The sequence below is a fragment of the Misgurnus anguillicaudatus genome, chromosome 15, assembly GCF_027580225.2.
Source record: "Misgurnus anguillicaudatus chromosome 15, ASM2758022v2, whole genome shotgun sequence".
Classification (NCBI taxonomy): domain Eukaryota; kingdom Metazoa; phylum Chordata; class Actinopteri; order Cypriniformes; family Cobitidae; genus Misgurnus; species Misgurnus anguillicaudatus.
In genome coordinates this window covers 12,143,204-12,162,802 of record NC_073351.2, presented here as the reverse complement: position 1 = coordinate 12,162,802, position 19,599 = coordinate 12,143,204, and the positions used below count along the sequence as shown (strand labels likewise).

The following is a 19,599-nucleotide window of genomic DNA, read 5'->3' as shown; positions in this document are numbered from 1 at the left end:
ATATGAAATGTCTTTTAGGTGTGTTTGATTAAGGTTGAAGCTAAACTTGGAGGACAGTGGCCCTCCAAAACCAATGCACACAGATTTATCCACATTTGGTACCAATATTTACCCATATGCACTCCTTAGGTACTCCGTGTAGTTTCTGAAAGGGCACCACCCCAGTGTCAGCTTTTGTGACTTTATTCTTCTGAGAGTATTCCTACATTAAGATCACATTAGGTTTTATATGGTGTTTTGTGAATTTATATGATGTATTTGTCAGTAATTTTGAAATAAACAGTATGGCTAGGCCACAGATTTTTGTTTATATATTTTATATATATATATATTTTACAAAATGGCAACGAGAAAATTGTAAATACTTAAGCAATTCATTGTCATAACAGGATAAGAAGTCAGGTCACCCTTATTTTTATACTAAATATTGTTTTAAAGTAGTTACAAAGTAGCAATCAATGAGGTAAAGATCAATTACAAAACAATTTCTATTGTCAAGAAGATATAGTGTGAATTTAGCTGAAGCAATTTAAAAGTTAACTCAGTTCAATTAAACTGCCATGTAATGTTTATCAATCATGAAACATTTTAATCAGCTAAAAGCAAATCTAAAAAGACAATGGTGTTATTATCACCTCAGTTCCAGCTTTACTATTACATGACAGTGCCCCCCCCCCCATAAAAACAACAACAACAGCAATGCCCATTTAAAATAGGTTTCATCATTTATTTTATTAGTATGATCTGTAGAACAAAATCAAGAGTACAGAGATGACGGTAAATAAAGACAACCATGTAAACATTCAGTAGACATGTAAAACTTAATTGTTTACCAGGCCACTCAATATAACAACAAGGTTCAGAGTTCATGTAGGTAGTATGTAGCACATTATTGTCTTAAATATTCATTTCTAGGAGAAGGAAATTTGTATTTCCTTTTTATCCAAATCAATTATGAAATAAAAATCACAAGAACTTATTTATACAATTTTGTATATAAACATCTTTAATACATAGTATTCACCACACATTAGTGTAACAACAACATGTGTAGATGTGTTGACAACAAAACTTTTTTTCCCTGATTTTTATATCTAAATATCAATACATTTTGACAACAACAGACCTTCAAGAATAAGACAAACTAAAGTGTTAAACAAAATGTATAGAATAACTTTCTATGATGACAAATACTGTATTGATATGTATAATGGCATGTTTTTAAACAGACACATACTACTGTACAGCATCCTCAGACACCCAGGAACTTCTTGCCACTATAAAGGAAAAAAAACAATTTAGTTGTACACAGTGTTGTTTAAAAAAACAGAGTGCCGCAGGGGTGACCTACCTCTGTAGGCCAACCCGGAAGTTAGCAGTACAATGTTTCCCTTTCTAAAAAGCCCATTCATTATCCCATAGACTTTTGATTCAAATATGAATAGGCTTTTTATTGAGGGAACCAGTGTCCCGCTAACTTCCGGGTTAGGCCACAAAATAAGCCATACCTGCAGCACACTATTAAAAAGATTCTGTCATCACTCGCTCTCATGTTGTTACAAACCTGTTTAAACTTCTTTGTTCCGATGAACACAAAGAAAGATATTTTGAGAAATGTTTGTAACCAAACCATTCATGGACATTTACTTTCATGGTATTCTTTTGTCCTACCATGGAAGTGAATGGGGTCCATGAACGTTTAAGGGCGCACTCACACTATCCAAACCAAACTGCGCTCGGGCGCGTTTGACCCCCAAAGCCTGGTTTGTTTGAAAAGTGTGATTGCTCTGTTTCGCGCCCGGGCACGGATTGGTTAATCGCGCCACGGCCGGGTTGCAGAGGTGGGCCAGAGCCCGGTTCACTTGGGCTCAGGCGCGGAAGGCTGTGGTGTGAGCGCATTCGCGCCTTAACGCGATTCAAAAGGTGAAGACGTCAGCTGCGCGACCACTCACCTTCATCTGCCGCCGTAAAAACCTTTTGATGCGCGCAGCGGGGTTACGTCAATGTCCGAGCTGCGCACCTGACAGATCAACTAAGCAATATGATGACATGTGAGAAGGCTGTCTGTAATCGCGCACCAAACGACTCCGAATAAAAAACACAGACTTATTATTATGGTGGGTTCCAGTGTTACTTCCTGCTTTTTTCAAAACAATCGCATTTTAATGACGAAAGCGCGCCCGGACTCGGATCGACAAAAAGTACAGTGTGAGCGCGTGCACCTGGGGGAGTAGGGAGGGGTGACAATCGCGCTGGGGCATGGTTTGGTTTGGTTTGGATAATGTGAGTGCGCCCTAAATAACCAATAACCAGTAAACTCGAGTGGATTTAATTTAGCAACTATCAATATTAAAATAAAAGTAATTTACCACAGCTGTGGTCTCTGGCCGCAGTTGCGGGGTTGCTGACAGTAGTCGCAGGGCCTCTGATGGTAGTGGTGGACTCTCTGGCCACAGTTGCGGAAACGCTGACTGTAGTGACAGGGTGGTTGATTGTAGTGGTGGGGCCTATGATGGTAATGGCAGGGTCTCTGGCCACAGTGGTGGGGTCGCTGACTGGAGAGGCGGGGTCTTCGGCTGCAGCGGTGGGGTCTCTGACCATAGTGGTGGGGCAACTGACTCTAGAGGGGCAACCTGTAGAAAATTGCAGAGAACCATTAGACATATCAATTACAAAAATAGTGTATAATGAAAAAGTCAAATTAGTGTTACATTGAGTTATGACGCCCACATTGCCATGAGTTAAACCATATAATTAATAAACAATTACTAAAACATCATACAACCAACATTTTCTGGAGGGTCAAGGGCAAACATGTAGGTAAACAAGTTAATAGGTGGTCAAATGTATAAATACATTGGCCAACCTCCAAAAACAGCCTCATATAGTCGCATGATAGGTATTAAAAGATGGCTCTGAATACGTTTTTTACCTTAAATTTTGGTAGAGTGGTGCAGGATTCTCTGCAAAGTTATAAATAACATTGGTAAGACACCAAGTATTTCCAACTTGTGGAGCTGAGAAGAGAAAACAAAATAGACTAAACCAGAGTATCCAGTCAAACAAACATAATAAGAAAACAAATATAAGTATGTAGTGCAAATATGAGTATCTATTTATTAATATTGAAATAAATGAAACTTACCAGCAAGTCTATAGAATTAATCATTTTGCAGAAATTGCCATCTTTTTTATTTGGTTGCCCACTGTCCATCAAATGACTGATATGGAGTAACTGCAAGACAAAAACAATGATTGGACATGAAAGGTATTAAAAGATAGGTAAGTGTTGTGATAGCGCTGCTTTTATTACAAATTAAAAGGCTAAACTACAGTGACTGTGTTTAAACCATGGCAATGGTTTGTGTTACTGTGCTTTAACTGAATACAACACATTAGTACAGTTACTGTGCTAAAAGCATATATGCAATGCTTACTGTACCATATACCACAGTAGACCTACCATTGTAAGGTTTGTGTTTACTAAAAAAAGGGTTTGGTACTATGCATTAAGCACATGTACCACAACAGAAATAACTTTACTATGGTAGCAGCACGATACAGGTTGTGTTTTCTAGGCTTTAACTAAAAATAACACACTAAATCTACAGTCACTGTGGTAAACGCATGGTAAATGCAATGCTTATCAGGCTTTAACTTCAAACATCGCAGTAAATACACCCACCTAAAGGATTAGGAACACCATACTTATACTGTGTTTGACCCTCTTTTGCCTTCAGAACTGCCTTAATACTACGTGGCATTGATTCAACAAGGTGCTGAAAGCATTCTTTAAAAATGTTAACCCATATTGATAGGATAGCATCTTGCAGTTGATGGAGATTTGTGGGATGCATATCCAGGGCACGAAGCTCCCGTTCCACCACATCCCAAAGATGCTCTATTGGGTTGAGATCTGGTGACTGTGGGGGCCATTTTAGTACAGTGAACTCATTGTCATGTTCAAGAAACCAATTTGAAATGATTTAAGCTTTGTGACATGGTGCATTATCCTGCTGGAAGTAGCCATCAGAGGATGGATACATGGTGGTCATAAAGGGATGGACATGGTCAGAAACAATGCTCAGGTAGGCCGTGGCATTTAAACGATGCCCAATTGGCACTAAGGGGCCTAAAGTGTGCCAAGAAAACATCCCCCACACCATTACACCACCAGCCTGCACAGTGGTAACAAGGCATGATGAATCCATGTTCTCATTCTGTTTATGCCAAATTCTGACTCTACCATCTTAATGTCTCAACAGAGACTCATCAGACCAGGCAACATTTTTTAACAATTTTGGTGAGCTCGTGCAAATTGTAGCCTCTTTTTCCTATTTGTAGTGGAGATAAGTAGTACCCGGTGGGGTCTACTGCTGTTGTAGCCCATCCACCTCGAGGTTGTGCGTGTTGTGGCTTCACAAATGCTTTGCGGCATACCTCGGTTGTAACGAGTGGTTATTTCAGTCACAGTTGCTCTTCTGTCAGCTTGAATCAGTCCATACCACACTCAAAATTGCTTAAATCCTTAAAACCTTTCTGTGGCGTTTAATCAGACCCAAAAGTCGCGCGCACAAAAACCACGCGCGAGGGAGAGATTAATGGCGCAGAAAACTATTCTCACGCGGAAAAAGCATCCTCGCGAGAGCGCCCCTCCGCTCAGCGCGCACAAATGCAGTCACGTGAGCAAGGGTTTGGATGAGCACTTGCTCGACTCTCTCTATGCTCTCACAGCTGCACCACACGCGCTCGCTCGCTCGAGATTAGTTTTGCGACTGTGGGGTCGGGAGATTGACTGATGTCTCTGGATCTGTGATTTGTTGTTTGTTTTGATTAGTGACATTGATGATCTCTTGTTCCACAATCCATCTCCAGTCAATCTAGGTAGAGAAAACATGTTTTAATATGATCATTATGTCGGAGTAGGTAATCTATGTTAAAACATTAGTCTTGTTTAAACCATGCAAACATAACCAAACAATATGCCCCTTTTTAAGGTATTAATTTTGTTTGTTGTTAAATATGTAGATATTAAACAACAAACAAAATTTTGTTGTTATGGCAAATGAAATGAAACTCAAATACAACAACAAAGTAAAATTAAATGCTATTTTAACCCTGAAAAGATACAGAATGGCTACAAAAACTAATATATATATATATATATTGGAGTATATATAATTGGAGTTCAAATCTAGTTTGTTTATATATGTACAGGACTATACTAAAGTTTGCTAATGCTAAGTCTGAACCAACTCTGTAACCTGACAATGTCAATATGTAGCCTATAGTATATATTGCAGGATGATAAACAGTAAACAAAATATATAATAAAATTGGCATTATTGTTTGGTTTGCAGCCTATTTCATGGATCAAACAAGACAATGTTTTAAAATGACGTGCTCCGACATAATGGTCCCATTCAAACGTGTCCTCTCCACCCAGACTGACCGGATACGAACCGAGAACAGAAGATCTGAGAACGAATCACTGATTAAATCAACCAACCAACCACAGGCACGAAGACATCAGTCAATGTCCCGCCCCCAAAGACCCAACAGTCATATTGATCAAGCGAGCGTGTGTGGTACAGCTGTGAGAGAGTCACCCTACAGTCACATTAGCTACAAAAGCGAACGACACCGAGCGACACGCACTCGCTTGATGGGCGTTCCTTGGCTAGTTTCTCAAAGCGGTATCAAAAGTCACTTTAGATGTATTGTTAAGTTACAATAACGGTGATTTTGGATTTAAAAGCATTTATTTCTCGATAAAAGTAACAAAATATATGAGATAAAATGCCAAACTTATCAGATATATACATAAATACGCAGTTTCCGCCATCTTGAATTATTTTCTCAGACTCGACCACAGACCTACGTCACGCTGCTCCTTCACTCTGATTGGCAGTCGCTTTGTCGCATCGCTCAGCATTTGCATAAAATAGCCTGCTTGTCTATTTTGGCCCCGCCTTGCTCGCGCAGCCGCGAGCTTGTCGCTGGCAAACGGCCACTTCCATTGAAAATGAATGGTAGCCTGTCGCTCTGTCTCTGTCGCTTGTAGCTAATGTGACTGGGGGGTCAGAGTCGTGCAAAAGCCCATCCAAGCCCTTGCTCGCGTGACTGCATTTGTGCGTGCTGAGCGGAGGTGCGCTCTCGCAAGGATGCTTTACACAATTGTGTTCTGCTTTTTAGGGCTCGAATAGTGTTCGCGTGCTCGTATCTCTCACTCACGCATGGTTTTTGTGTGTGCTGGGTCTGATTAAACGCCATACCTTTCTTTCCCATTCTGACATTCAGTTTGGAGTTTAGGAGATTGTCTTGACCAGGACCACACCCCTAAATGCATTGAAGCAACTGCCATGTGATTGGTTGATTAGATAACTGCATAAATGAGAAATTGAACAGGTGTTCCTAATAATCCTTTAGGTCAGTGGTTCCCAACTTCAGTCCTCAAGGTCCCCCTCCCAAAATGTTTTAAATGTCTCCTTATATGAAACACCTGACTCCACTCATCAGTCTTGTTCCAGAATGTTTAAAACGTTCCTTAATTAACACACTAACAAGCTAATGAACTGAATCAGCCCTTACAAAATTTAACCATGGTTTTTACTACAATAAAAAAAAAAACATGGTTACTGCAGTAACTACAATAACCATGGTTTAACTATGGTTTTTGAAACCACGGTTATTTTGTCGTTACCATGGTTTTCAAAAACCATAGTTTAACCATGCTTATTGTAGTTACAGTAACCATGTTTTTTTTTTTGTTTTAATTGGAATAAAACCATGGTTAAATTTTGTAAGGGCTGATTCAGTTCATTAGCTTGTTAGTGTGTTAATTAAGGAACGTTTTAAACATTCTGGAACAAGACTGATGAGTGGAATCAGGTGTTTGTCAAAACCATGGTTGTTTTGTAGTTACCATGGTTTTCAAAAACCATAGTTTAAGCATGCTTATTGTAGAAAAACCATGGTTTTGCTCATAGTAATCAATACACAAAAAACATGGTTACTACACTTTTACCACAATAAAACCATGGTTAGTTTTCGTAAGGGAGGTGTTATATATGAAGACATCTAAAACATTCTGGGAGGGGGGGCCCCGAGGTGAGAGTAGACACTGCTACCGTGGTAAAGCATGGTAAATTCGACGCGAATCGGATTTTAGCACGCAGTAGCCGAAATATACTGTTACCGTGGTAAAGCATGGTAAATTCGACGCGAATCGGATTTTAGCACGCAGTAGCCGAAACTGTTACCGTGGTAAAGCATGGTAAATTCGACGCGAATCGGATTTTAGCACGCAGTAGCCGAAATATACTGTTACCGTGTAAAGCATGGTAAACTGGACGCGTATCGCGTTACCTTTATCCTAATATGACTATTATAAACTGGTCGAATCTGCATCACGTCACGTAAAAGCTGAAGATGGCATTTAATCGCTTTAGTTACGATGTGCTGATTTAAAATCATTTTGAGATACAATAAACCTAAGCAGAACTGACAGATATAAAACAGCGATTGAATTGAACACGTTTAACCTGATTTATATAGAGTAATAAACTTTATATCGAATTAAAGAGACTTAACTTACCAACATGCGTTGTTAAATCTCGCGATGTAATGTAATGCAACTCCTAATTATGTCACATGGAGTTCTTCTCTTTAGCGACCCCAGTGGACGTTTATTTTTCAAAACTGTAGCAATACGTACCTGTTAGTACATATTTGTGGTCCTGCAAAAAAGTGTACAGAGGTACGTATTTCCCATGAGACCAGGTTGCAATTTAGCTCATCAGCACTCTTAGTCAGAACACATTTCTCTATCAAAACCTTTTGAGTCAGACCCTTTTGTCCTTCAATCCAACTTCAGAATGATTCACTGTTGTTTGAGAATTTTGCAATAGATTTTTCACATACTGGTCTTGTATACCAGATAATAAGTTTAACAAATAGCTGGTATTGAAATCTTTGAACGTTACTGAAAGTTGTGTTCGGGGCATTGCTAAAATGCTAATATAATTGAACATATTTCTTAAGGACAATTCTGATTTCAAAGTCTGTTACTGATAGTGTTTTACTGATACAGGTGGGGTCTTTTGTATAGCCAGACAGTGCTTTGCAATTATTTCTTTTCATTATGTCCTTGTTGTGTCAGCTATTTTAGATAACCCCACACTTGAAAGACATAGTAAAAAAATGAAGGGTTGGTTGCATTACATGTTAAGTCAAGTCACAAGTGAGCAACTCAAGGCCAAAATATGTTGTAGGTACAATCAATACTTTTTTCAGACATACTGTACATTTCCCTTAAAAACTATATGCTTTTCTTAGCACTAAATGTATAGGGGAAGTTTCCGGACAGGGCTTATTTATATTTAAAAAATATATATTGTTTTGTTTTGTCTTAAGATGCACCCTACTATTGGTTTTGATAAAGTTTGTTTTTAAAAACTTCTTAAATGTAAACCCTGACTAGCCCAAAGATGTACAACTGGCACAGCGGGTGACCGGAGGAAGACGAGGAAACTAGGAACACAAACAAACTTTAATATAAATAAAACAACATAAAGGATGAGGGTAATCGTTGGCAGGTGAGGATAATTACAAACACAGTTCAGGTGAGGGAGTGAGGATGTTTATGGAAAATGGTGGGTGCATCCCAATTCAGGGTCTGGATCCTTTTAAGGCCGCGGACTTTGAAGGCAAGGCTCGATATTTGAAGGCAGCAGCTTTAAAGGCCATGAAGCGATCTGAAATGAGACGTTCGGGGGGAGTTGCGTCCCTTGCTGTTCCCGCCCACTGCGCTAGTCAGGGGGACACTAGTCAGGGGGACAATCAGATTTTTAATTAAATATAAATATGTATGCAGATATTTTTTTATTTTATTTTAGAAAATATAACACATTCATGCAAATTAAACTATCCAACAGTATGTAAAATTCACCAACCCTAGAAATATACAAAAGCAAAACGCAACACGCACAATATTGCAGCAATAATATTAATTTACATCACTAAAACATTATTTATAATAGTAAAATATTCACAAGGACCTTTAATTTGCAAAATATACACTTTTATTTAACGGTTTTGAATGTTTATTTCAAAATACCCAAACACCACGGGCGTGCATGGAGTCTTTGGAAGGCCAAGACTGTGAAGGATACATCTATGGTCCATTGGTTTCAGGAGGAAAAGGGGCCACATTTGGAGGCCTTTTTGTGAAGAAGCCTTTGAATTGGGACAGCCTTGTCACGGCCCGGTAATGTCATTTGCCTTCAAATATGGCCTTGGAAGACTGCAGCCCCTGAATTGGGATGCACCACATGTCTGCAATGGTGATGACAGAATGGAAAACAGACTAGCCCTGCGTTCCGGTTCGTTTTTTTATGAACTTCCCACGCTAACTTCCCTCAGTCTCGTTCACTCGGATGTACGTCATTGCTTACGTTGTACGAGTGCCCACTAGTGCTAGAACACTTGAAGTGGGTTCAAATGGATCGCCCTAAGCCCTTGATCACATGGAAAGTGGAGACTGCCCCCTCCATGTGCAAAGCGCGAGTTGCTGAAGTGACGTCACAATCGTGCTGCATTGTGGGATATGAAGCTGCCTGAAGTGTACATATGAGCAGACTCGCTTCCTCGGTCAAAATCGAGGGAGCGAGGGTCTGTCCATACAAACTTCCCTCGTCCACTTGACGAAGTGGAACGCACTTCAAAATGGCGACAGGGATTCCCCCGAGGGGAAGTGCTTAGGGAAGTTCGCGAGTGTGTCTAAAACTGGAGTGGAACGCACCCTAAGAACCTGGTTTAAATCAGTATCCACCAACCCTGTTCCTGGAGATCTACTTTCCTGCAGTGTTCACCTCCAATCAAACACACCTTAACCTGCTAATCAGGTGTGTGCTGAAGCAAAGGTTGATCTAAAGTATGCAGGAGGGTAAGAACAGAGTTGTGACCACTGATTTAAATATTATTGGGATGATAAAATGGGTTTATTGAAAAATTAATTATTAAAACATTAAATATTTAGACAAACAAACCAAAACCAGTCATACAGATTGATATTGCACAGATCTCTTCTTTCACCTGTTTCATATACTGTTGTTGGAAGCCTGCTGTGAAAACTGAATAAAAGCCCTGGAGGTACAAGATCCAGCACTGGATTTTAGTAAACATAATCACAATCCTGATAATCTAACATGCCAACGTCTCTGATTAGCATTTGGCTTTGTTGACTTCAAAGAACCATATATGGGAATTGTTCAAACTCTCTGAGGTCATTTCGGCATGCATGCAAAGCTCTGTAAATGACAGGATTACCTATTAATGGCTGCTTCAGAGAGAGAGACAGAGAGAGAGAGAGAGAGAGAGAGAGAGAGAGAGAGAGAGAGAGAGAGAGAGAGAGAGAGAGAGAGCATAAGAAAAGAAGAGGCCTGCAACTTAGATCTTCTTTCTAAAAGTATTTTGGCTCTGGTGGGGGAATGCAAAGGTTTCCAGCTGAAGTTTACAGCTTTACTTGATTTTTGTGTAACAAACATTATATTGAATTTCTGTACAGTATGTGTTTCTACAGTCCTGGCTGTAATTGTACGAGACACATTTAAGGGGTAAATCTAATAATTAGGGCCGGGACTTTAACGCGTTAATTAAGATTAATTAATTACACAAAAAATAACGCGTTAAACATTTTAACGCATTTTAATCGCACTTATTAACGGAGTCATTCGTAAATGCTGCAGACCCTGTTTTAGTTCGAGAACTCCGGAGTTGTGCTGCAGTTTAAATAAAAGTAGACGGAACCTAAACGAACGAACGAACAGCTGATTTTAACGGGACAACGCATCAGTTTCAAAGTAAAAATTATTTATTCTGGTAAATGGAGGTTTGCAACGGATGTTTTGCCCAATAAACATCTACCAACAAACTACAGATTATTTTAACATGTATCCTAATGTCTGTTATATGTTAATGTTTGAGTATTGTTGGGTTTAAATATTGTTGTAATGTTGTTTTGTTTCAATTTAATTAGCTTATTGCGAGTTTAATTTAAGTTTTGTTTGCTACTTTAAAATGAATTTCGTTTCAAATAATTTGTCTACTAATTATAAACAATGTTTTGTTGTTAGGTTTTGTGAATATAAATTAAAAAGAACATTAAAAGCAACACCGTGCATCTCATTGATGCATATGCTACCGAATGCCAAAACATGCAGTGAGTAGCCTATATCACTTAAAAATCAGCTTGGCAGTGCCAAGAAATTACATTTACACGCGCATTTAGAGCATATAGCAGCACGTTTGATTTGCGGTGTGCTTAAGACTTTCAAAAATCAACTTCATATTAATTTTAATAGGCTACTTTGACGGAGGACACGCACAGAGAATAGCGACGGCAGGTAAAGGAAAAAAGTTAAATGGTGTTTTTCTGACGAATAGAGTCCGTTTGTAAGAACATTTTTAAATGGACTATATCATCAATATGAACTCTGAACAATGAACTATTATAAACATAACAGCAAGAAAACCTGAAGAGGATCTTGCAACATTAAAGAAACAAGCATTTATGTAGGCTAAAGCTATATATCACCTCTTATTTTTTAATTTAGTTAAGTTTCAATGGTAAGACTAAAAGCGCATACATTATGCAGCGCTTTTCACATCTGAATCCCACTTAAGAAAACTATAAACGATGTGCAACTTAAAAATGTGCATAATATATTTTTTATATTTTAATTTTAATATAGGCTATATAGTATATTATGTTTTGTTGTTTTTATACGTGAGTTGGGGGATCCGCGCAAATAGGTACCGGAACACAGACAGTCAAACAACACATTAGTGTTGATTCTGGGACAACAAACTGCGTCATCCTGGAATCCACCCATCTCTGTGTTATTATTGAAACAACACATTTTGTGTTACTTTTAACACAACATGTTTTATACTTGAACACAAAATCAACACAAAATGACACATAATGTCTTAAAATTACACATAATGTGTTAAAAGCTTACCGCACAATGATGTGTATAAAATTAACACATCATTTCTAAGAGTGTATACTAAAAATCCATGTAAAAAAAATTACTTCTTAATGTTCTCAGGTCAAATATTTATGTGTGATTAAAATGCGATTAATTTAGATTAATTAATTACAAAGCCTCTAATTAATTAGATTAATTTTTTTAATCGAGTCCCGGCCCTACTAATAATATCATATTGATTTCATTGCACTGTAAACATTCTTTGCTGCCTTATATTATTTGTTTAATCAATTCAGATTTACAAGTCATGTCATGTCAACATTATTTCTCCTGACAAAAGATGAGTTGCTAAAACTTAAAAAAATTAAGTTGACATTGATAAACCATATTTTCTAAGTTATAACAACTCATCTCTAGTCAAGATATAATAGCATGTTGACATGACTTGTAAATCTGAGTTCATTAAACAAAAAAAGTAAGGCAGCAAATCATTTTTTACAATGTGTGTAAGAATGAACATAATTAGCTTAGTTTGTACATCTTTCACAATAAACATACAAAATTACATCCAATTTAAACATACAAACAACATAAAAAATACTAAAAAAGTGTTTTGGCTCACTGAGGTAAATGTGGGTTTTGAACCGCAAAGATTATTAAAAGAATTACAAAGCTCTTACAGAAAAGTAGTAGAAAAAAATATTATGTCTACAATGTTTCTTAAGACATCACTTTTAGATATACTGAGGTATTCTTTGAGGGACACATCTACTGTAAAAATGAAATGTATTTATGTCTTCATGTTAAAACAGCTTTTCATCCTTTATAATCATGAACACATCTGTGATTGGCTTGTAACTGCAACTTGTAAAATTGATGTCACTGATTGGGCACTTGTAGCTGCTTCTCATTACTGTTTGGTCCAACACATCCATTGTTCAAATTTGATTTAATGTATTAAAATGTATTATCCTACGGGAACTCTATACTGATTTATCCCGATGATGATAGTATATTTATCTTTTCACTTTGTTGTTTTGAGTGATGGTTAAAGCTGTGGGATGAGGCTGTTGCCTAAAGTACTGATATCTCTGTTAGCCAACCTGCAACCAAGCCTGTTAGCCACATGGTGTCATACTCGCAGCACTAAGTAGACAGAAACTGCTTAGAAACAGGGCAGGACCAGTAAACAGATGGAGTCGTGTTGATTTAAAGAATCAAAAGAAACTCTACAGATTTATATGATGCACTTTGATGCAGTGATTATTTGCCGGTTGTTTCTTTCTACTGAAAAAAATCTCTTACTTTATTAAAGGTTAAAGTAGGACATTATGAATTATTGCATTGAATCTACATTAGATGATATTCATTAAATGAGCTTGTTTTGTGTTCAGAAGAAAAATTAAGTTTAGGAACATAATTTTCATTTCATTTTGATAAAACAGTAGCTATGAAGTTATTTTTAACCCTACATGATTGTTTTCGGTGGATGTGTGAAGTCAGTTTCTCTTATAAGTTCACATGGGTGTCCTATCCAAGAAACTGTTTAAAGGTACAGTGTGCTTTTAACAGCAATGCAATATAATATACATAACTATATCTTTAGTGGCGCATAAAGACTCTATTGTTTTTATTAACTTAGAATGAGCCGTTTTTATCTACATACACTGCGGGTCCCCTTACATGGAAGCCACCATTTTGCGCCGTTGTCATGAGTAATTCGGTCCCCCCTGGCAATTCGGTCTCCCCTAGGACCCCAATTGGTACCTAGCACTAATGCCTGGTCAAAAATTTGTCATTCCAATATCTCGTCTGCGTTAGCGGTCTAGCTAGCTAATTACGTTGTACAAAATAGAAGCATACATTTTTTTAAATAACAGTTAACCGAAAAAAATATATATATAATAAACTAATATTCATGTTGCAGACACGTCAGTAATTTTGTGTCATCATCTGCTTTACAAAAACAATACTTTTATTTTTGTAAATAATTAACATACCTTACGGAATGTATTTTTTTTTATAGTAAAAGTGTAGTCTTGGCTTATAAATCATAATTTTAATGTGTGATTCAACTACGTAGTAATCATGTTTTGTACAAGTAATTTATTAACTTTACACAGTAAAAAAGTGGAAAGGGTACAGTATACAATATCTAAATAATAAAATGACACAAGCAATGTGTAGATCTCCCACCTAGCCTCAGTAATATATTACTATATGAAACATATAATTTAAAACACATCAATTGTAATTTTAACAACGTTCTAACTACATAAATCATAACGCGATTTTGTAGGTATTGTAATAAGGCGCTACAAAAAACTACCCATGAGGAGTTTTTTCAGACAATGGAATCACACGGGGGTCCTAAGGGGGCAGAATTGCCAGGGCTGACCGAATTGCTCATGACATGTCATGTTTTTACAGAAGCCCCAAACGGACAAACTGCTCCACAAAGTGAGCTTGTCACTACGTTGTCTCAGACGATGACGTGTTTGTCCTGTGACGGCTACCGTAGCTTCTCTAAGTGCTTTGAAAGGGATTTATCTGGAAAAGATCATTGCCTTCTGCTTTCATGGACACTGATGCCACTTTATAAGACTTTTGACTGTAATAAAACTTCCTGATGTTGTTTTGGATTTTTTGATAAGAGTTAATTAAAGTCAGTTATTGACTTTCTTTGTATATACTGTACTTGGCTTGCCCATCGTAGGAGAGTTTCCTTTCCATTTTTCAGATCATTTGTCATCAATTTTGTGTGTCTCAAGAGCCTTACTCAAAATACTATGAAAGGACTGCGTCTTTGTTACATAAACAGTCAGTTCATGAACAGATGGGATACATGTCTCCATTACTGTCCCTATGTTTAAAACTTTTTAAATGTACGGTCATGTTGGTTTCAAATGAAATGTACATGACTTTTACTCAACCACCATTCATTTTTAAGACATTGATGAGAAACTTTTTCTTTTGTTTTACTCTCTTCCTGATCAACTCTTTTTAATCACAGAGGGAACACACTTCATGGCCAAAACATGACTCATAATGACTCAAGTCAACATTTCTCATCCCATTAGAAAATAAGATTTTAACACACAACCTTATTATCATGAGATAGTTATGATGTCATTTAATTTCCCTTATCCTCATAAGAGAGTGTCATGTATCTGTGTTATGGTTTATGTTAATGTCTTTTTGTATTACAGATAATTTCACATCCTGTTGTAGTCCCATCCATGGTCTGTGTAGTCCTTTCATGTTACCCCACCCTATGTGTCCAGGTGCGTTTTGTTACCCATGTTTAGTTTTTTTGTTATATGTAGCTGTCATGTTTCTATTGTTTTTTGTGTTTAGTCTTTGTTTGTGTTAAATAATAAAATCCACCTTTATTAGATTGATTATAACACTAGGAAAATCACTTATTGATTGTTGATTGACATTATTGATGAAGACTTCTAACCTGCTTCAAAGATAATTTTGGTTTAAAAATAGACTGTCAACCACTTTGTGGCCGACATGGTTTGAAAACAATCATGGTTGGAACGGCCACTCATTGGAGCTGCATTACACATGTTGAATAGTTTGATTTATAACATCATTGTTTAAAGACTGATATAGCACTAGAACATGATGAAAGTAGATTCATTATGGATGAAAGTACTCTACATTCATATGATCTCTCAGTCCTTAGCAAGCCACTAATCACATAACAGATTCTGGATTTCTCAAGTGATATTCAAAACACTTTATATCAAAGCATGATTTCCATCCTCCGGTTTGACATCAATACATGTAAATTGTATTTGCAAAACAACAGCCTAATAAAAATGAATCATGCAGACAATCATAGACCAAAGAATAACACAGAATAAACAATATAAATCATGTCCTAATGCTCAGAAAGTCAGGCTTGTAACCTGAAGGTCACCAGTTCGAGTCTCATTTAAAGGCACGTTTCCCCAGGGCAAACTCACTTTAGCGTAAAATGTCAAAATATATTTTTAAACAAATCTGTAAGAGTAATTACATTTCACTGTATTTCTTTATTTTATTTTATAGCAGATTTCTTCCCCATTTTTCTACTTTCTCACAACTGAAGCAATAAAATAACCTTGTTGAATTTAAGCACAATTTTTCTTTAGCCAGAAGGGCTTTTGTTGGCTTGCACTCCACAAGCAAACAACATTTCCACTCTTACAAATTGTGTTATGAACATGACATGCTGTGTTATTGGAAAGGTGAAGATAACAAGATGTTGAATTGAATACACTTTAACCATATTACTGTGTTTAATCTGTCAGTGGAGATGAAAACATGTTCCTAATAAGATTTTAAATAAAATCACAAACCAATCACTTTAAGTATTAAAACAATTATTAAAGATAATTCTTACCTAAATAGAGAGAATGTGTTTTAATAATTTCTTTTACAAATTGTTTTAAGTGGATATACTTATGAAAAAATGATACTTTAATTGGAAAAAACAAGACTTGGTTTTCTGTGCATGCACGATAATCACAAATGAGCCCATCATAACAGAAATATTCAGTTGCTGCAATTTCACCATTTCTATGACTTTTTCACAGAAGAGGATGTGTGATCACAGCTAATTTATAAATGTTACATCACTATGATTTGCTTTTTTTTTTCAAATTAAAATGACTAGTGACACAAGTTTTGTTTGTCTTTTATTATGGAGCTTTTTGTTAATGTACAAAACTAAAATGGCATGTTTAAGATTTAATTTATGCCTTAAAGTAATAAGGCATAATAAAAATAAATGTTCTTAGTAATGTAAAAATGCAATGTCTTGTTCATTCAGCAAAATAAAATATGACTGAATCAAGTCTTGTTTGGTTATCATACAGTTTGTTCATGTAGTAGTGATTAGAAAACTAAAATGGAAAAATGGGGGGCCCATTAGGACTGCCTATGCATAGGGCCCGGGACCTTGTGCTATGCTCCTGACATTGTACATATATTCACTTATTTTCTAACAGTTTGAGGAGAGTTTTTGTTAGTGTGTTAATGTTGTATGTTTCTGGCAATCACACAGCATACTGTAGGGGGCCCAACCTAAGTTTTTTTTTCAGAGCCCAAAATTGCTAGCAGCGTCCCTCAAAATACACTCTAAAATGCTAGGCTATTGGGCAGTAAAATCATACTAATTTGTCAAAAGCCATGGTTATTTTGCGGTAACCATGGTTTACTACAGTAACCAGGTTTTTTTGTGTTTTAACTGCAGTGAAACCATGCATGGTTAATTTTCGTAAGGGTGTTGTGCATGGTACACTGTCTTATGGTTAGAGGTTTTCAACCCTGATCCCACTGCAAAGTTTAGTTCCAAATAATTATATGTGAATTAGGAAACTGATATATTAACGTGTGCAGGCTCTCACACTTACTTTCTCAAACGCGAATTGTCAACACACAAGGAGAGAGAGAGAGAGAGAGAGAGAGAGAGAGAGAGAAAGCGCGCGCGCGCGCTACAATGCGCTGTAGTAAGACTGCGCGAAGGAACCACAGCCAGGAGGGTTAAAGAAGGTGGAGAGAGAGAGAGAGAGAGAGAGAGAGGTGTTGCTCTTACCTCACATTAATCCAACCAGAGGGCTCTGTCTACTGAAAGAGCAAAGAGAAAGAGAGATAGTTGGGGGACGGAGTTGGTCCAGGTCCTCGCACCCCACGCGCTCTGAGCAGATGGCATCAGTGCTATCGTGTTCAGCCACGCTCCCAATCACAGCTCAACACTGAGGTAACGGAACATCGCCTTCCTAGCCACCGCTTCAATGTTGTGTTTGCGTTTTTAACGCCTTCCTTTGGCTTTGTATGTGTTTGGCACTTGTCAGCAGCTGATTTTTTTACTAATTTACTGCACCATTGTTTGTGTGGATTCCTGTGTGTGTGTGCGCGCGCGCGCGCGTGTGTGTGTGTGTACACATGCATATGTATCAGTGATGTAAGCATTGTTTGACAGCAGTTACAGTAGATGCCAGATTCATTCTTAAGACTTTAAATGGGTAGCTGATGCATAACAGAAGGACAACTTTAAAAATCAGTTTTAGGTTAAAATGTATTATTGTACAAGGAGAAGTGTAATATATTTAGGTGTATGTGGTTACGTATTAAGATTTATGCTTTATTTTTATCAAAACAATTTAAATAATCTAACCAAAAGTGGAAAAAGTAACATAGCTACTGTATTATATACTATAACTTACGTGAACTTCATGACTTAATGCCCGTCTCTGTGAATACTTCACTGAAAGCTCACAATTATCAACATTTACTGAGCTTCCCAAGCTGGGTGCACACTGTACTATTTTTTCAGACAGCACAAACATGATCCCAGCTATCATGCACGTCACACTGTATAATATTAAATGTCATTAATGCCAGACTGCAAGATGTGTTAAAAAAAAATCATAGTGTGCATAGCCTGTGCTGTCTTTGCTGTGATAAAGGACATAAAGACACTAGTACTTGTAGCGGTCAGAGCATCATGAGTTGTGTTTATCTGATAATGATTAAAACAAGCACGTGTAAGTGAATTACGAAATTGAACGCATCTATCTCTGTAGCGTCCTCCTGGGTGCAGTGACTGGGGAAGTAATGAGTACCAGCGGTGTAATAGATAGAGGACTATGGAGAAGGAAAATCCATTAGGGTGTAGTGTATCCTGGCAAAGGGGAGCGTCTGAAAGTCACTGTCCATCTCCGGAGCAATCATCACTCTGACTCGCTGCTGTTTGTAAATAAACTAGGTGGCTTGAGCTCAAGGCGAAAAGAAATTGCATAAGAGCACTGCTGAATACATGAATAATTGAATGTGTTGTTGTATTGTGAAAACAGAGCTATCTAAAGTCATTCAACAACCATCGACAGAAGTATATATCCGAGAAGATGGTTGTGTTAGCTCAGTTGGTAGATCATTTGTTAGCTGCGCAAAGGCTGTGGGTTTGATTCTTAGGAATACATATTGATAATATTTACACTTTGAATGGCAGTAAGTTGTTTTGGATAAAAATGCATAAATGTAAATTTGACATAGTCGGGTATAGATTGTTTTATTGGACATACGCACTTTGCTGTGATTACACGCCTATCCCGAAGTTACCTTCCGGTCTGTGCTTGTTTATCAGTCTGGCTAGTGACTAAACTGACCTCTGGAACAAATAGCCTACCTTGTGGAAATTAAAATTGCTTTTGTTTCCGAAAGACGAGGGGAGATGGTGAGCATGGATCACTGCTGTGCGGATTTGGCAGCCAGGCAAGAATTCAATGATCTGTAGCTAACATTGTATACATTCATTTTATACAGTAACGTTAGCTTAGTGTGACACAGGACTTTTTTAAGATAAATACATTTCTGGTGTCCCCAGAGTACGTATGTGAAGTTTAGTTCAAAACACCCCACAGATAATTTATTATTGTAGGTGTGAGCGGAAATGTGCTGTTTTTGGGTGTGTCCTTTAAAATGCAAATGCTGATTTCTGCACTGAATGGCGGTGCTGTGGTTGGGTGGTGCGGATTGAGGGGCGGTACTATCCACTTCTGGCATCGCAGGGGGAGTGAGATTTCAGTGGCCTATTTTTTCACATGCTGGC

At 37.5% G+C, this 19,599-nt stretch overlaps 1 protein-coding gene across 8 annotated transcripts in view; it reads left to right on the top strand.

The window, feature by feature from the left end:
- gramd1bb (GRAM domain containing 1Bb) overlaps positions 1–19,599 on the top strand; it is a 196,670-nt gene that overhangs the window by 17,117 nt on the left and 159,954 nt on the right. For 5 of the 8 annotated variants that reach the window (XM_055174419.2, XM_055174421.2, XM_055174420.2 and 2 more), the window contains exon 1: positions 17,565–17,748. The exons of 1 other annotated variant lie outside the window; for it this stretch is intronic. The gene's annotated coding sequence lies outside the window, so the exon portion shown is untranslated. Of the gene's footprint in view, positions 1–17,564; positions 17,749–19,599 lie in introns of those variants that run through there. 2 more of the 8 variants (XM_055174423.2, XM_055174422.2) reach the window with 1 other exon arrangement.